We start from the raw sequence: 20,622 nt of genomic DNA, 5'->3' as shown, positions 1-20,622 counted from the left end.
TAATACTCCACTTATAGCAATGGACAGATCATCTAGACACAGGATCAATAAAGAAACAAGGGCCCTGAATGATACATTGGATCACATGGACTTGACAGATATATTTAGAACTCTGCATCCCAAAGCAACAGAATATACTTTCTTCTTGAGTGCACATGGAACCTTCTCCAAGATAGATCACATGCTGGGTCACAAAAGTATATATAAGTATACTTCATAAGTATACAAGAATTGAGATCATACCATGCATACTTTCAGACCACAATGCTGTGAAGCTTGAAATCAACCACAGGAAAAAGGATGAAAACTTCCAAAAGCATGGAGGTTAAAAAACACCTTACTAAAGAATGAATGGGTCAACCAGGCAATTAGAGAAGAAATTTTAAAATATATGGAAACAAATGAAAATGAAAATACAACAATCAAAACGCTTTCAGATGCAGTGAAGGCAGTCCTGAAAGGAAAACACATTGCAATCCAGGCCTATCTCAAGAAACAAGAAAAATCCCAAAAACAAAATCTAACAGTACACCTAAAGGAACTAGAAGCAGAACAGCAAAGACACCCCAAACCCAGAAGAAGAAGAGAAATAATAAATATCAGAACAGAAATAAACAATATAGAATCCAAAGAAAAAAACAGTAGAGCAGATCAATGAAAGCAAGAGTGGGTTTTTTGAAACAATAAACAAATTGATAAACCTCTAGCCAGGCTTCTCAAAAAGAAAAGGGAGATGGCCCAAATAGATAAAATCATGAATGAAAATGGAATTATTAAAACCAATCCCTCAGAAATATAAGCAATTATCAGGGAATACTATGAAAAATTATATGCCAACAAATTGGACAACCTGAAAGAAATGGACAAATTCCTAAACACCCACACACTTCCAAACTCAAACAGGAAGAAATAGAAAGCTTGAACAGACCCATAACCAGCAGAGAAATGGAATCAGTTATCAAAAATCTCCCAACAAATAAGAGTCCAGGACCAGATGGCTTCCCTGGGGAATTCTACCAGACATTTAAAGGAGAGTTAATACCTATCCTTCTCAAGCTGTTCCAAAAAATAGAAAGGGAAGGAAAACTTCCAGACTCATTCTATGAAGCCAGTATTACTTTGATTCCTAAACCAGACAGAGACCCAGTAAAAAAAGAGAATTACAGGCCAATATCCCTGATGAATATGGATGCAAAAGTTCTCAATAAGATACTAGCAAATCGAATTCAACAGCATACAAAAAAAATTATTCACCATGATCAAGTGGGACTCATTCCTGGGATGCAGGGCTGGTTCAACATTCGCAAATCAATCAACGTGATACATCACATTAATAAAAGAAAAGATAAGAACCATATGATCCTGTCAATCAATGCAGAAAAAGCATTTGACAAAATTCAGCAACGTTTCTTAATAAAAACCGTCGAGAAAGTCAGGATCGAAGGAACATACTTAAAGATCATAAAAGCCATTTATGAAAAGCACACAGCTAATATCATCCTCAATGGGGAAAAACTGAGAGCTTTCCCTCTGAGATCAAGAACATGACAGGGATGTCCACTCTCACCACTGTTGTTTAACATAGTGTTGGAAGTGCTAGCATCAGCAGACAACAAAAGGAAATCAAAGGCATCAAAATTGGCAAAGATGAAGTCAAGCTTTCACTTTTTGCAGATGACATGATATTATACATGGAAAACCCTACAGACTCTACCAAAAGTCTTCTAGAAGTGATACATGAATTCAGCAAAGTCACAGGATACAAAATCAATGTACAGAAATCACGTGCATTCTTATATATTAATAATGAAGCAACAGAAAGACAAATAAAGAAACTGATTCCATTCACAATTGCACCAAGAAGCATAAAATACCTAGGAATAATCCTAACCACAGATGTAAAAGATCTGTATGCTGAAAACTATAGAAAGCCTACGAAGGAAATTGAAGAAGACACAAATAAATGGGAAAACATTCTGTGCTCATGGATTGGTAGAATAAATATTGTTAAAATGTCAATACTACCCAAAGCTATCTACACATTCAATGCAATCCCAATCAAATTTGCACCAACATTCTTCTCGAAGCTAGAACAAGCAATCCTAAAATTTGTATGGAACCACAAAAGGCCCCAAATATCCAAAGTAATTTTGAAGAAGAAGACCAAAGCAGGAGACATCACAATTCCAGACTTTAGCCTCTACCACAAAGCTGCAATCATCAAGACAGCATGGTATTGGCACAAAAACAGACTCATAGACCAATGGAATAGAATAGAAACCCCAGAACTAGACCCACAAACGTATGGCCAACTCATCTTTGACAAAGCAGGAAAGGATATCCAATGTAAAAAAGACAGTCCCTTTAACAAATGGTGCTGGGATAACTGGACAGCAACATGCAGAAGGATGAAATTAGACCACTTTCTTACATCATTCACAAAAACAAACCAAAAATGGATAAATGACCTAACTGTGAGACAGGAAACCAACAAAACCCTAGAGGAGACAGCAGGAAAATACCTCTCTGACCTCAGACGTAGCAATTTCTTACTTGACACATCCCCAAAGGCAAGGGAATTAAAAGGAAAAATGAACTATTGGGACCTCATGAAGATAAAAACCTCTGCACATCAAAGAAAACAATCAATAAAACTAAAAGGCAACCAACGGGATGGGAAAAGGTATTTGCAAATGACATATCGGACAAAGGGCTAGTCTCCAAAATCCATAAAGAGCTCACCAAACTCCACACCCGATAAACAAACAAACCAGTCAAGAAATGGGCAGAAAAAATGAATAGACACTTGTCTAAAAAAGACATGTAGATGGCCAACAGGCACATGAAAAGATGCTCAACATCGCCTCTCATCAGGGAAATACAAATCAAAACCACACTCAGATATCACCTCACGCCAGTCAGAATGGCTAAAATGAACAAATCAAGAGACTATAGATGATGGAGAGGATGTGGAGAAATGGGAACACTCTTGCACCGTTGGTGGGAATGCAAACTGGTGCAGCCACTCTGGAAAACAGTGTGGAGTTCCTCAAAAAATTAAAAATAGACATACTCTATGACCCGGCAGTAGCACTGCTAGGAATTTACCCAAGGGATACAGGAGTACTGATGCATAGGGGCCCTTGTACCCCATTGTTTATAGCAGCATTCTCAACAATAGCTAAATTATGGAAAGAGACTAAATGTCTGTCAACTAATGAATGGATAAAGAAATTATGGTTTATATGCACAATGGAATACTACGTGGCAATGAGAAAGAATGAAATATGGCCTTTTGTAGCAACATGGATGGAACTGGAGAATGTTATGCTAGGTGAAATAAGTCATATAGAGAAGGACAAACTCCATATGTTTTCACTCCTATGTGGATCCTGATTAACTTAACAGAAAACATGGGGGAGGGCAAGAAAATAAAATGGTTAGAGAGGGAGGGAGCCAAACATAAGAGACTCCTAAAAACTGAGAACAAGCTAAGGGTTTATGGGGGGTGGGAGGGAGGGCTGGGTGGGTAATGGTATTGAGGGCACCTGTTGGGATGAGCACTGGGTGCTGTGTGGAAACCAATTTGACAATAAATTTCATAATAAAAAATAAATAAATAAAAAATAAATAAATAAAATAAAATAAAATTCAGTGGGCTTAGCTCTGGGAGAACCAGAGGGCAATGGAAAACTGAGTTCCTGCCCTTAAAGAGATGACAAAACAAAGAATTCTGCTGAGATACAGCACAGAAGCAGCAGTTTGAAAAGTGCCTGGGCTATCCTTATAGATTTATTTAACTTCAGCACCTGTGCTGAAAGGGCTGGGAGCTTTAAGAGACTTCTCCAAGAGTAGAAGAGCTGTAACATCACTTGTTTCACCCAGTTTATATATAAGCAAATTTACAGGAACCAGCATGAACATTCTCTACCTATCTTTTTAGACCATGTTCCCCACTCCCACATTCTCCTATGGATCTATCCTATGCAAGCCTCCTCACTCAGCAGTAGTCCCTTCAAAGCAGAGTCTGCCCCAACACACCCTGCAAGCAGCTTTGGCAAAGACCAGTGCCATTCCAAAATGACTCCTGCCATGGGAGAGATAAATGCACACACCAGTGTGCCCATACTCCTAGCAGCCAAACTTATAGCTAGCAGTGCAGAGGGTATCCTGCCAATCAGTGTGACTACAGCCCCAGCAGATGGGCTGAGCAGGCGTTTGTTCTGAATGCTGGCACTACCCACCAATGAGAGTATCTTAGGAAACAAAGCAGAGACAGTATTTTGCAGGTCAGTGCAACTGCAGGCCTAGCAGATGGGCTGAGGGCAGGTAGCTGGTTTGACTGCTGACAATACCCACTATAAGTCCCAGGTGGCCCCAAATTGGCCCTTAAATAGCACAAGGACTAAACCCTGTTTATCGCACCCATAACAAGAAAAGTAGGCCACTGAAGCTAACTAGACTGAAGGCAAGGAGCTCAACCACAACAATATGGCACATGTGACCCATATAAGAGACATCTCTGAAGCAACTGGTTCTGGTGAACAGGAGACATTGTGCTACAGGGCACCACAGGACCTTTTCTTCATAAGACCAACACTTTATAAATTTTTTTTCAACGTTTATTTATTTTGGGGACAGAGAGAGACAGAGCATGAACGGGGGAGGGGCAGAGAGAGAGGGAGACACAGAATTGGAAACAGGCTCCAGGCTGTAAGCCATCAGCCCAGAGCCTGACGCGGGGCTCGAACTCACGGACCGCGAGATCGTGACCTGGCTGAAGTCGGACGCTTAACCAACTGCGCCACCCAGGCACCCCAAGACCAACACTTTAAAGATCAGGACACATAGCTTACTTCCACAAAATATAGAAAAAATACAGACATTTCAACAATAAGAGAAGACAGAGGAAAGTATCCCAAATTAAAGAAGAGGACAAAATCAGCAAAAGGACTAAATAAAATGGAGATTAAACAACATGCCTAGTTAACAATTTATAGTAATAGTCATAAAGATATTCTGTAGACTTCAGAAGAGTGGGAGATCTCAATCAGTCCTTTAACAAAGAGATAAAAAAATATTTAAACAATCAGTAGAAATGAAGAATGCAGTAACTGAAATAAAAAAAAAATACACTGAAGGGAATCAACAGCAGATTAAAGGAAGCAGAACAGATCAGAGGCCTGGAAGACAGGTAATGAAAAGCAACTAAACTGAATAGCAAAAAGAAAAAGAATATTGAAAAATGACAGTAGGTTAAGGGGACTAAGTGACATCATCAGGCATAGTAACATTTGCATAACAGGGATCCCAGAAGGAGAAGAGAGAGAGAAGGGGGCAGAAAATTTATTTGAAGAAATAATAGCTGAAAACTGCTTAATCTGGGGAAGGAAGTAGACATCTGGACCCAGGAAGCACAGAGAGCACCCAAGAAAATTAACCCAAAGAGTTCTGTACCAAAACACATAATAACTAAAATAGCAAAAAGTAGTGATAAAAGTGACTGAAAGAAAGAAAAAAAGTTGCATACAAGGGGAACCCCATAAGGCTCTTAGCTGACTTTCCTGCAGAAACATTAAAGGTCAGAAGGGAGTGCCATAATATATTTAAAGAACTGAAAGGAAAAAAAAACAAACAAAAAACAAAAAAAACCCTGCAACCAAGAATACTCTGCCCAGACAAGTTATCATTTAGAATAGGAGAAATAAAGAGTTTCCCAGAGAACAAAAGTTAAAAAGAGTTCAAAACCACTAAAACAACCTTATAAGAAACATTAAAGGAATTATTCAAATGGAAATAAAAAAGCCATAATCAAAAATAAGAAAATTATGAAAGGAAAAATATCTCACAGGTAAATCCGAATGTATAATAAAAGTAGTAGATTCATCACTTATAAAACCAGTATGAAGATTAAAGCAAAAAAGGGGTAAAATATATTTCATCTATAAAAATTAATCAAGAGATTCAGAAAATAAAATAATGTATGACATATACTTAAAACATGAGGGAGGAGAGTAAATGTTATTGCTTCTAGAATGGGTTCAATCTTAAGCAACCATCAGATTAATATAGACTGGTATGGGCAGGAGATGTTATATATGAAGCTAATGGCAACCACAAATCAAACAATAGAGATAAAGGAATCCAAGAATAACACTAAAGGAAGTCATCAAACCACAAGGGAAGGCGGCAAGAACAGATGAAAGGAACAGAGAACTACAAAAGCAAACATAAATAAGCAACAAAATAGCAATATTTATTTATCAATAATGACTTTATTTGCTCCAATCAAAAGACATAAGGTGATTGAAAGGATAAAAAACAAGACCCACCTAATTGTTGATTCCAAGAGACTCACTTCAGACCTTAAGATACCTGTAGATTGAAAATGAATGTATAGAAAAATATTAACCATGCAAATGGAAGTGAAAAGAAACCTGGGGTTTCTATTTGAACAAAATAGACTTTAAAAAACAATGACTGAGATTTCTATTTTTGAATAAAAAAGACTTTAAAAAACAAAGACTGTTACAAGAGACAAAGAAACACATTACATCACTATAAAGGAGACAATCCATCAAGAAGATATAATAATTGTAAATATTTATGAACCCAACATGAAACACCAAAATACATAAAGCAACTGTTAACAAATGTAAAGAAAAAAATTGATAGTAATACAACACTAATAAGGGACTTTAATACCCCACTTACATCAACGGATAGAACATCCAGACAGAAACTCAACAAAGAAACAGTGACTTTCAGTGACACTTTGGACCCGATGGACCTAACATATGTATTTAGAACATTCCACCCAAAATAGTGGAATATTTACTCTTTTCAAGTGCACGTGGAACATTCTCCAGAATAGATCACATCTTAGGCCACAAAACAAGTCTCAATAAATTAAAAAAGATTGAAATCATACCGTGCATTTTTTCCAAATACGACAGTATGCAGATAGAAATCAATTACAAGAAAAAATCTGGAAAGAACACTAATACATGGAGGCAAAATAACATGCTAATAAACAATGAATGGGTCAACTAAGGTCAAACAAGAAATCAAAACATACATGGAGACAAAAGAAAATTAAACACAATGGTACAAAATATTTGGAATACAGAAAAAGCTGTTCTAATAAAGAAGATTGTGGCAATACATGCCTACCTTAAGAAGCAAGAGAAATCTCAAATAAAAAATCTAACCTTACACCTAAAGGAGTTAGAACAAGAAAAGCAAAGCCCAAAGCCAGTAGAAGGAAGGAAATAATAGAGCTTAGAGCAAAGATAAATAATTTAGACTAAAAAAAATAGACTAAGTCAATGAAACCAAGAGCTGGTTCTTTGAAAAGATCAACAAAATTTAGTCAGACTTTTAGCCAGACTCATCAAAAAAAGGAAAAGAGAGAACTCAAATATATAAAATGATAAATGAAAGAAGAGAAATAACAATCAACATCACAAAAACACAGTGAATTATAAGAAAATATTATGGAAAACTACATACCAACATATTGGACAACCTAAAAGAGATGCATACATTCATAGAAATTAAAAGCCTTCCAAAATGAATCAGAAAGACATAGAACATTTGAACAGACTGATTTCTAGCAATGAAATGAAATCAGTAATAAAAAAGCTCCCAACAAACAAATGTCCAGGAGCAGATAGGGCTTTACAGGTGAATCCTGTTGAACATTTAAAGATTTAATACCTTTTCTTCTCAAATTATTTCAAAAAATAGAAGAGACAGGAAAGTTTCCAAATTTATATTCAAGGACAGCATTATCCTGATACTGAAACCAGATAAGGAAACCAAAGGAAAAAAAATGCAAACAAAAAAAACTACAGGTGAATATCTTAGATATACACAGATGCAAATATCCTCAACAAAATATTAGCAAATTAAATCCATCAATACTTTAAAAAAATTCATTCACCATGATCAAATGATACTTATTCCAGGAATAAAGGTTGGTTCTCTATTCAAAATCAATCAGTGTATTACATCAAATTAACAAGAAAAAAGGTAACAATTATATCTCAATGGGTGCATAAAAGGTATTTGACAAAAGTACAGCATCTATTCATGAGAAAAACTCAACAACAAAGTAGATTTAGAGGAAACATGCCTCAACATAATAGAAACATATGAAAAACCCACAACTAATATATATGGTGAAAAATTGAGGGCTTCCCCTCTGTAAACAAGTATAATACAAAGATGTCCACTCATCACTTTTCTTCAACGTATTGAAAGCCCTAGTAATCAGACAAGATTAAGAAATAAAAGGCACCCATTTTATAAGGAAAAAGTAAAACTTTCACTATTTGCAAATGACATCATACTATATATACAAAACCCTAAAGATTCCACCAAAAACCTGCTAGAACTAATAAATGAATTCAGTACAGAATACAAAATTAATATGCAGAAATCATTTGTATTTTATATATTAATAATGAAGTAGCAAAAAGAGAAACTAGAAAAACATCCCCTTTACAGTTGCACCAAAAATAATAAAATACCTAGGAATAAACTAAACCAAAGAGGTGAAATATCCATATTCTGAATACTATAAAATATTGAATTGGGGCACCTGGGTGGCTCAGTCAGTTAAGTGTCTGACTTTAGGTCATGACTCAGGTCATGATCTCAACAGTTTGTGAGTTTGAGCCCCACATCAGGCTCTTTACTGACACCTCAGAACCTGGAGCCTGCTTCAAATTCTGTGCCTCCCTCTCTCTCTGCCCTTCCCCTGCTAGTGCTCTCTCTCTCTCTCTCTCTCTCAAACATAAATAAACATTAAAAAATATATTGATTAATGAAATTGAAGAAAAAAGAAAGGAAATAGAAAATCATACCAACAAATGGAAAGATATTCTATGCTCATGTGTTGGAAGAACTAATATTGTTAAAATGTCCACTACCCAAAGCAATCTTCAAATTTACTGCAATCCCCATCAAAATACCAACAGCATTTTTCACAGAACCAGAACAAGTTATCCTAAAATTTGTGTGGAACCATAAAAAACCCCAATGGCCAAAGCAAATTTGAGAAAGAAGAACAAAGCTGGAGGTATCACATCCCCAGATTTCAAAATATAGTTACAAAGCTGTAGTAATCAAAACAATATAATACAAGCACAAAAATAGACACCTACATCAATGGAACAGTATAGAGAGCCCAGAAATAAACCAACACATATATAGTCCATTAATCTAGACAAAGAAAGCAAGAATAAGCAATGGGGAAAAGAAAAAAATGGTATTGGGAAAACTGATCAACTACATGCAAAGAAGGAAAATGAATCATTTTCTTACACTATACACAAATATAAACTCAAAATGGAACAAATACCCCAATGTGAGACCTGAAACTATAAAACTCCTAGAAGAAAACATAGGCACTAATTTCCTTGACATTCACTGTAGAAACATTTTTCTAAATATGTCTCCTTGGCAAGAAAATAAAACCAAAATTAAACTATTGGTAGTACACCAAAATAAAAAGCTTTTGTACAGTGAAAGAAACCATAAGCAAAGCAAAAAGGCAACCTACTGAATGGGAGAAGATATTTGCAAATGGTATATCCAATAAGGGAATCGTATCAAAAACATATAAACAATTTATTCAATTTCACACACACACACACACACACACACACACACAAATAATCTGATTTAAAAATGTCTGGAGCACCTGAATAGACATTTTTTCAAAGAAGTCATTCAGAGGGCCAACAGCAAAGAACAGATGCTTAGCATCACTAATCACTGGGGAAATGCAAATCAAAACCACAATGAGATATCACCCTATACCTGTCAGAATGGTTAAAATCAGACACACAAACAATAGGTGTTGGTGAGGATGTGGAGAAAAAGGAACCCTCCCGTGCTGTTGTTGAGAATGCAAATTGGCACAGCCATTGTGATAAACAGTATGGAGTTTCCTCGAAAGATTGAAAATAGAATTATATGATCTCCCAATTCTACTGCTGGGAGAAAATTAAACACTAAAAAAAATTAAACACTAATTTGAAACTATACATGACACCTAGGTTTATTGCAGCATATTTATAATAGTCAAGATATGGAAACAATATGTTTCCATATACACATATAGATATATAATGGAATGTTACTCAGCCATAAAAAAAGAATGAGATCTTGCCATTTGCAACATGGATACACCTAGATGTTCTAAGGCTAAGTGAAATTAGTCAGAGAAAGACAAATACCATACGATCTCACTCATATGCAGAATTTAAGAAACAAAACAAATGAAGAAACAAAAAAAGGAGACCAAAAAAACCAAAATCTTAAATACAGAGAACAAATTTGTGATCGTCAAAGGGGAGGCAGGGAGATTCGTGAAATAGATTTTAAAAAATCAAGAGTACACTGTTATTTAATTTTAATTAATTAATGAATTAATTAATTAATTTACATCAAGTTAGGTAGCATATAGTGCAGCAATGATTTCAGGAATAAATTCCTTAATGTCCCTTACCAATTAACCCACCACCCAAAGCCCTCCAGCAACCCTCAGTTTGTTGTCTATATTTAAGAGTCTCTTATGTTTTGTCCCCCTTCATGTTTTTGTATATTTTTGTTTCCCTTCTCTTATTCATATGAGTTCATCTGTTTTGTATCTTAAATTCCTCATATGAGTGAAGTCATATGATATTTGTCTTTCTCTGACTAATTACGCTTAGCATAATACCCTCCAGTTCCATCCATGTAGTTGCAAATGGCAAGATTTTATTATTTTTGATTGCTGAGTAATACTCTATTGTATATATATGCCAATTTTTCTTTATCCATTCATCCATCGATAGACATTTGGGCTCTTTCCATACTTTTGCTATTGTCAATAGTGCTGCTATAAACATTGGTGTGCATGTGCCCCTTCAAAGCAGCACACCTGTGTCCCTTGGATAAATACATAGTAGTGCAATTGCTGGGTTGTAGGGTAGGATTTTTTTTAAATTTTTTGAGTAACCTCCATACTGTTTTCCAGAATGACTACACCAGTTTGCATTCCCACCAGCAGTGCAAAAGACAACATCTTTCTCTGCATCCTCACCAACATCTGGTATTGCCTAAGTTGTTAATTTTAGCCACTCTGACAGATGTGAGGTGGTATCTCATTGTGATTTTGATTTGTTTTTCCCTGATGATGAGTGATGTTGAGCATTTTTTCATGTGTCTGTTAGCCATCTGGATGTCTTCTTTGAGAAGTGTCTATTCATGTCTTTTGTCCATTTCTTCACTGGATTATTTTTTTTTTGGGTGTTGAGTTTGATAAGTGCTTTATAGATTTTGGATACTAACCCTTTATCTGTTATGCTGTTTGCAAATATCTTCTCCCATTCCTTTGGCTGCCTTTTAGTTTTGCTGATAGTTTCCTTCACTGTGAGCTTTTTATTTTGATGAGGTCCCAAGACTTCATTTTTGCTTTTGCTTCCCTTGCCTCTGGAGACGTGGTGAGTAAGAAGTTGCTGTGGCCGAGGTCAAAGAGGTTTTTGCCTGCTTTCTCCTCTAGGATTTTGACGACTTCCTGTCTTCATTTAGGCCTCTCATCCATTTTGAGTTTATTTTTGTGTATGGTGTAAGAAAGTGGTCCAGGTCCATTCTTCACTGTCGCGGTCCAGTTTTCCCAGCACCACTTGCTGAAGAGACTGTCTTTACTCCATTGGATATTTTTTCCTGCTTTGTCAAAGATTAGTTGGCCATATATTTGTGGGTACATTTCTGAGTTCTCCATTCTGTTCCATTTATATGAATGTCTGTTTTTGTGCCAATATCATACTGTCTTGATAATTACAGCTTTGTAAAACATCTTGAAGACCAGGATTGTGATGCCTCTAGCTTTGTTTTTCTTTTTCAAGATTGCTTTGGCTATTCGGGGTCTTTTCTGGCTCCATACAAATTTTAGGATTGTTTCTTCCAGCTCTGTGAAGAATGCTGGTGTTATTTTGATAGGGATTGCATTGACTATGTAGATTGCTTTGGGTAGTATCAACATTTTAACAATGTTTGTCCTTCCTATCCAGGATCATGGAATATTCTCCCATATTTTTGTTTTTTCTTCAATTTCTTTCATTAGCTTTCTATAGTTTTCAGTGTATAGATTTGTACCTCTTCAGTCAGGATTATTCCTAGGTATTTTATGGCTTTTGGTGCAATTGTAAATGGGATCAATTCCTTGATTTCTTTTCCTGTTGTTTCATTATTGGTGTATAGAAATGCAACTGCTTTCTGTGCATTGATTTTATAGCCTATGACTCTGCTGAATATATGGATAAGTTCTATCAGTTTTTGGTGGAATCTCTTGGGTTTTCCATATAGAGTATCCTGTCATCTGTGAAGAGTGAAAGTTTGACTTCCTCCTGGCTGATTTAGATGCCTTTTATTCCTTTGTGTTGTCTGATTGCTGAGGCTAAGACTTCCAATACTATATTGAATAACAGTGTTGAGAGTGGACATCCCTGTCTTGTTCCTGACCTTAGGGGGAAAGCTCTCAGTTTTTCCCCACTGAGGATGATATTAGCATTGGGTTGTTCATATATGGTTTTTATGATCTCGAGGTATGCTCCTTGATTTCTGCTCTTGTCTTTATTATTTCCTGTCTTCTGCTGGTTTGGGGTTTTATTTACTGTTCTTTTTCTAGCTCTTTAAGTTGTAAGGTTAGGTTGTGTATTGAGGCCTTTCTTCCTTCTTTAGGAAGGCCTAGATTGCTATACATTTTCCTCTTATGACCACCTTTGCTGCATCACAGAGGTTTTGGGGCTGTGGTGTTATCATTTTATTGGCTTCCATGTCATTTTTAATTTCCTCTTTAACTTCTTGGTTAGCCCATTCATTCTTTAGTAGGATGTTCTTTAGTCTCCAAGTATTTGTTATCTTTCCATATTTTTTCTTGTGGTTGATTTCAAGTGGCATAGCGTTGTGGTCTGAAAATATGCACAGTACGATCTCGATATTTTTGTACTTATTGAAGGCAAATTTGTGACCCAGTATGTGATCTATTCTGGAGATCATTCTATGTGCACTAGAGAAGAATGTGTATTCTACTGCTTTAGGATGAAATGTTCTGAATATATCTGTTTAGTCCATCTGGTCCAGTGTGTCATTCAAAGCCATTGTTTCCTTGTTGATTTTCTGTTTAGATCATCTGTCCATTGCTGTAAGTGCAGTGTTGAAATCCCCTACCATTATGGTATTATTATCAATGTTTCTTTATGTTGTTGATTGATTTATGTATCTGGGTTCGCCCATCTTTGGAGAATAAATGTTTACAATTGTTAGGTCTTCTTGGGGGATATACCCCTTAATCATGATATAATGCCCTTTTTCATTTCTTGTTACAGTCTTTAAAGTCTAGATTGTCTGATATAAGTATGGCTACTCCAGCTTTCTTTTGTTGACCATTAGCATGATAGATGGTTCTCCATTCCCTTGCTTTCAATCTGAAGGTGCCTTTAGGTCTAAAATGGGTCTCTTGTAAACAGCATATAGATGAATCTTGTTTTCTTAGCCATTTTGTTACCCTATGTCTTTTGATTGGAGCATTTAGTCCATTGATGTTTAGAGTGAGTACTGAAAGATATGACTTTATTGCCATTATGTTGCTTGTAGAGTTGGAGTTTCTGGTGGTGTTCTATGCTCTTTTCTAGTCTTTGTTGCTTTTGGTGTTTTTGTTTTTGTTTTGTTTTGTTTTTTCATCTTTTCTCCCCTCAGAGACTCCCCCTTAAAATTTCTTGCAGAGCTGGTTTAGTGGTCACAAACTCCTTTAATTTTTGTTTGTCTGAGAAACTTTTTATTTGTCATTCTATTTTTAATGACAGCCTTGCTGGATAAAGAACTCTTGGCTGCATATTTTCCTGATTCAACACATTGAATATATCCTACCACTCCTTTCTGGCCTACCAAATTTCTGTGGACAGGTCTGCTGTGAACCTGATCCATCTTCCCTTGTGGGTTAAGGTCTTTTTTTCCCTTGCTGCTTTCATGATTGTTTTCTTGCCTGAGAATTTTGTGAATTTGACACTGATATGTCTTGTTGATGGTCGTTTTTTTTTTAATCTAATAGGAGTTCTCTGTGCTTCCTTGATTTTGATGTCCGTGCCTTTCTCCAGGTTGGGAAAGTTTTCCTCTATGATTGGCTCACATAAATCTTCTACCCCTTTTACTCTGCCTTCATCTTCTGGGACCCCTATTATTCTGATGTTGTTTCTTTTTAATGAGTCACTGAGTTCTCTAAATTTTATAGCATGCTCTTTTGCCTAGTCTCCCTCCCTTTTTCTGTTTCATTATACTCCATAAATTTGTCCTCTATATCACTGATTCCCTGCTCTGCTTCATCCATCCTTGCTGCCGTGGCATCCATTCGAGTTTGCAGCTCAGTTATAGCATTTTTTGTTTCATCCTGGCTAGTTTTTGCTTCTTTTATCTCCACAGAAAGGGATTCTAATCTATTTTCAACCCCAGCTAGTATTCTTATTATCATGATTCTAAATTCTGGTTCAGATATCTTGCTTGTGTCTGTGTTGATTATGTTCCTGGCTGTCATTTTGTTGTTGTTGTTCTTTCTTTCAGGGTGAATTCCTTCACTTTGTCATTTTGAAGGAAGAAAAGGAATTAACAAAGTAAAAAAATAAATAATTAATAAAGAAATAAAAACAACACAAAAAATCAAATAAAGGATTCTAGATCCTAGGTGTGTTTTGGTCTAGTTGTTGAAAGAGGCTTGACAGATTAGAGAAAAAAAGGGAAACATAAGAAAAGAAAAAAAGGGGGGAAAGAAAGAAAAACATTTGAAAATTTTAAAAAACGAATACAATAAAATAGAATCAAACGAAATGGTTAAAGTAAAATAGAATTTTTAAAAATTACAAAAAAGTAAAAATATAGCAGAAAAAATTTAAAGAAAAACATTTTTACTAAAAAGAAAATAAGAATAATTTTTTCTCTTCTGTATTCAAGAATAAGTAAAGAAAAGGAAAAAAAATGAATACATGGTCTAGAAACAGAATGCAATACAATTGGAATTACATCCATTTTCCCCTAGAAGTCAAACTATGAAGCACTTTAATCCAAAAACTAAGCCATCAGAGAGACTTGTGTTGCTCAAAAGCAAGATTGGCTCAGTTGGGCAGGGCTTAGTGTAATGGCTCTGTTCTCCATTAGATGGAGCTGCTTAGCTTACTGGAGTGGATTGTTTTGGTGCATGTAAGCATGTAAGCACATGCGTGGGAGGGATGAAAATGGTGTCACCCAGCTACCCAATCTCTAGTGTCTTAACTCTGTGCTCTCCCCAACCAGCAATCAAGCACCTCTCCTTTGTCTTCAGCTTCCATCCATTCTCCACTTCTACACTGTCCATGACCAAGCCATCAGGCTGCCAAGTGGCACCTCCCTCCTGAGTTTTACCTCAGATGGGGCTGTTTTCCAACCCCTCACTTCTGAGGGACTGTGGCTTTGACTTGCTCAGACCATCTGGAGGAGGGTCTCACTGAGCAATGGCCAGGTGCTGGCCCAACCCCAGAAATGTTCATGAGACTGTGCTGCTGGCAATGCCCAGAGACTGTGGCTGGGTGCCAGCCCATCCCCCCAGAAATTTACACAATCATGTAGCAGCAGCATTTCGGGGATTATGGTAAATAATAACACACATCTGGGGCTAGGCTTCACCCTTAAAATCCTTGTTTCAACACGAGCAAATGTGGCTGTTCTCCGGGCTCTTCTAGGACTTTTGCCTGTGGGGAGACTGCACAGACTCTACCAAATGTCCTCCCAACAGGGGAACTATCACTCCCCATGTGGCCTGAGGTCCCCTTGGACTTTGGTCTTTGCTCCTGGGGATTCACCCTTCCCACCAGAGTACCACCAGTATCCAGCTTGGAGTTTCAGACTCTGCACTCTCCCTGTTTACAGAGTCTTAATGGAATTTAAATGCTCTCCTTTCTCATCTATCCCTTTTTGTTCAGACCCTTGTGTCTATTTCCACTTTCTCTTTCTCTCCAATTGCTTTTGGTGAAGGGGGATGCTTTTCCCATACTCTCCCCAATCTCTGTCCTCTCTTTGTAAGCAAAAACAGCTCCCTGCCCCCTGCAGCTTCTTTTTCTCCCAGTTCAGCTCTCTATGCCACATACCTGCTGAATTCTGTGGTTCAGATTGTGCAGATTGTTGTGTTAATCCTCAAATCATGACCTAGATAATGCATGTAAATGTTCTATGTAATATGCCAACTATTATTAACAATCATCATTTGCTATAATGCCCCAGGATGAAGGGACTGAAAAAAGGAAATTCCTTGGTGCACTAAGAATTCACTTAGAAAAAGGATCAGATGAGAAATGGTCTGGCAAAAGACTCTTATTCTGACTTGCCCTTTTTAGATTTTAGAGTTAGGTCATTTACAAAATCCTTAAAGTCAAAATCCTCTAAACACCAAAAGGAATAATTCCATAAAATTGTAAGGCTAAACTTATCTGTTAATGTGACATGGGCAAAGAAGTTTGTTTGCTGTAAAAAAAAATCGCTTCTGCAATAAGTTGCCATTCCATGCAAGACAAAACTTCAGATGCCCAGCCAAAATCTAGATATCTCCGAATCTAATTTAATGTCATCAAATCCAGAAAGATTTGCTCATATTATTGTTTCACACAGAACACAACTCCAGTAGATCTGAGTTTGTCTGGCTTATCAAGGTTTGTCCAGACTAGGAATGTGCTGCTTCCTGTTTCCTTATTGGCAACCTGTTTTCTTCAGTCTTTTACAAAAACAGTGTTTGAAGGCTTAGGAGGACATAGGATGATTCAAATTTGCAAAAACATTATTGGCTGGTGCAGTCATATTCTGTCTTGTTCTTGTGTTTACAGTCCTCAAACTTCAAACCTTAAGTCCAAGAAACTGTATAATGTAGAAACTGTGTAAGTCGTGAAGTGTCAAGTAGCCCTTGATTTTAAATGGGCATGGTACCAACTCTAAAGTGAAGAATTTTCTTATCAATGCCTTTTATACTTTCTCCCATGGAAAGAAACAACATAGTTTTGTGACCCCCAATCTTTTTCATGTTTTTTGCTCTGGTTGGAATTGCCAAAGTTATATCTTTATAAAAAAAAACCCATATACAAATTGGAGACTTAAATAAAACAAGAATCTCAGAAGTATGTTCCAAATCTGGAAATTTCAGGCCAATATTTATAATTAATAAAATAATCTTTTTTTCTGAATTAAAGTTATTTTTGTATTTTCCCAAGGAATAACAGTGATAACACTAATTGATAGAATGTCAAAACCCATACATTTCTGAAAACCAGAAGTGTCATAATGCTGTCACAAGGCTTTATGTATTAATAAAACAAGGAGGCCCTTTTGTGGTATCACTTGCCTAGAAATATCTCATTTACCTCAATGAGATTACCTCATTGCTTGAAGTCTTTCCTTTGGAAAACTGGTGGGGAAATGTGAGCTACTATTAGACAAATGGTCAAGTAAACTAAGACTATGATAAAAAAAAAGAGCAAAAGAGCAGCAACTGGGTAAGTTTTAATGGAGAAGAAAAGTTTCCACAGAATTAACATGACAATATTAGGAATGTGAGATGGGAAGAGGGAAAAAAGTTTCCTTCTTTCATTAATTCAACAAGTATTTGAAAAGATGTTAGGCTTTAGTAATATATAGTTTCCACTCAAAAAGTTAACAGTAGAGGAAAACATAAACAGGTAATTTAAATATTCTATCTGGCATACTACAATAGGAGTAGTGCAATAATGTATACGAACACAAGAGGAGGGGCACAGCTGCACGCTGTGGAGCCTCTGAAACCATTGGCTTGGCCTGGCTTGACTGAGGCCCCAGAGTCTCCCTACCAGGTACAGCCCTGGTCCTAGCTCTGCTCCAGGCAGCTCTACCCTCCCTCCCTCCCCCATGGGACATCTTGAGAAGATGGGTGAGAAAACTTCCTTCCGGATGTTTATAAAGAAAGTCTTTCACCATGAAAAAAAAAAAAAAAAAAAATAATTGCATCAGTTTCCTGGAGGAGGTGAATTCTGTACTATGACATTTCTGTTATCTAGGCAAAGAGAGGAATGGCAGAGGTAGAGGAAACAGCATGCTCTCCCAATCACCTCAAGGCTGCATTTCAGAAGAGCTTCAGTGAGTTCAATATAGTTGCAGCAGACTATTAGGAAGATAACTAGAAATGAGGTTAAGCATGGACTCAATCCCTGAAAGGCTTTCCAGCTTTGCTAAGAATTGAACTTTAACCTAAGGGTAATAGGCACAATGTGTTTTCCAAAATCTTATGGGAAGAGGCAACAACTTAGAGCGTTTAAGATTGTGGACTGTTTAGGAAACTGAGGTATCCTTCTATAAAATGTGATAATCATAATAAAACCCACTCATAAAGTTGTTGAAATAACTGAACAGCTTAAACTACATAAAGGACTCAGAACAGTGCCTGGAACATGGTTAACCTCTCAGTAAGTTTGAGATATTAGAATTATGATGTGTTTCAATCTAGGGAATGATATGATTAGACTGGTCTTGTGAAATGATCACATTATCTCAGAAGGAAGAATGGTTTTATAGTTTATGCAACAGTGTGAGGATATTCAAAATGGAGGAAATTTGAATTGTGTGTGTTTTGGTTGTGGGTAAAGGATGAGGTGGTGTTCAGAGTAAATACTTTGTTAAAGTGAAAAGGTAAAGCTTTTGAATTTTAAAACTGAAGAGAACCATTATATGATCATTTAGCTTTAAGATAAAAGTTGACTGAGCCCTAGAAAGGCTAAAGGACTTAAAGTCCTGCAGCTGATGGTAATAAACATCAGGTTCTTTGGATCATAGTCCACACTTTCATTCTCCTTTTGTATCTCATGAGAGAGGTACGTCTAAAATGACTAAGTTTGTTCTTTAGGCTCTTTGTGGTAAATCTCACTCAAGCTACAGGAAACATGGTACCTTGCATTTAATAATCTCCCCAGGCACTATCCCCATGTACCTGAATGATTTTTGTTGACTTTGTTTTTTATCTTCTATTTCAAAAGATCAAAGGAGTTCTTAGTTGAGGATATTCAGTTTTCCAATTTCTGACTAAATCCTTTTTTGCATAATTAAAGACAATCTACCTTCTTGAATACAAATGTTTGTTAGGAATGCAGGTAATCTGGCAAATGTTTATTTCACAGAGAGCATCCCATAATATAACATTTTAAGAACTGCTTCAAGATTACTATTTTTTACTGTGAAATATAGGGAGCAATTTTTCTGCTACTTCAATAAAGGAAATTAGAGTAAGGTAAACTTTTGGGCCTCTGGTTCCACCTCTTTTTGTTGATACATTGTTCATCAGAACTGCACAAATCGCCTTAGGCATCACTGTGTTGGATCGTGGAATTATGGGGCTTGATGCCAGTACTGTTTGTTCTGTGCCTTTACATAAATGATTTGATCCCTTTTTTGACCCATCTATAAAATGAGAAAGAATGAGTGATTTATAAGCATAGCTCTCTAATGTGACATGACACAACACAATTAAGAGACTTTTAACTCAGAGATTTGAACTCAAAATACTACTTGCTATATTACTTTTTTAATACCTTTAAAAATGATTGGTTGGAAAGAATGTAATACTTTCAAAAGAGTTCCTGGGGTTAACATATACATATATAATAGAAAATTTATTATATTGGTCTATTCACATCTATCTCTTGCCACTACTGGGGTGTCATGTCAGTGAGGGCTGCTAATAAAAATATTGCCAACCAGAACCATGAACACCAACTGAATTGCCTTCTCCAGATCAAACAGGCTGATAAGCAGGAGTGAAACAATTCCAAAGGAAAATGGACATTTGCCGTATAAGCTTACCAGCTCAATTTGCACTTACCTCTACAGTTTGTTGGAAAGGTGGAAATAGGGCCTCCTGCCTCTGGTAAGGGGCTTTTTGTATTATCCAGTGCTAATTGGAAAACTCTCATTTTTAGCATCCAGAATAGGTTAATACATAATATTCTGAGTGAGACCCAGTGCAAAGTTGGTGGTTAATGTTTGTTTACTTACGGAGGATGTCCAGGCTAAAAGGTTTTATTTCACATGTGTGTAGGAGTAGAAAGGAGGATGGATGTAAGGAAACATTTTCAACAGAATAGCAGACCTTAGGAAAAAGCTGTTTGGGAGTTTTAAGAGTATAAAGGTATTATTGAGCTAATATTTTCATCACTTATTATAATTAATTTATTTATAATTATAAATTATTTGTAATTAATTATTCATAAATATTTTATTTATTTATGATTTATTGTAAATGTATAATTAATTGCTTATAATTAATTATTAAGTACTTCTTATTTATAAATGTATGTACCATCAAAGGTTTTCTTAATAACTTGCTGGATATAGCAGAGTGGAAATAGTAGAATCCTGATGGTAATGCATTTTAAGGGGTCGTATCCATTACCTAGAATAGAGAATATACTCTGAAAGTCAGTCATTGTGCTATACACTTAGTCATTTTGAGGAAGAGTGGTTCATTCATTTAAGACAGATCCTTGAAAGATTCTAAAATTAGAACTAATCACTGCCTTTGACTAACTTTTATTT

The sequence above is a fragment of the Prionailurus bengalensis genome, chromosome D1, assembly GCF_016509475.1.
Source record: "Prionailurus bengalensis isolate Pbe53 chromosome D1, Fcat_Pben_1.1_paternal_pri, whole genome shotgun sequence".
Taxonomy (NCBI): Eukaryota; Metazoa; Chordata; class Mammalia; order Carnivora; family Felidae; genus Prionailurus; species Prionailurus bengalensis.
Note: the sequence above shows the minus strand (reverse complement) of the source record.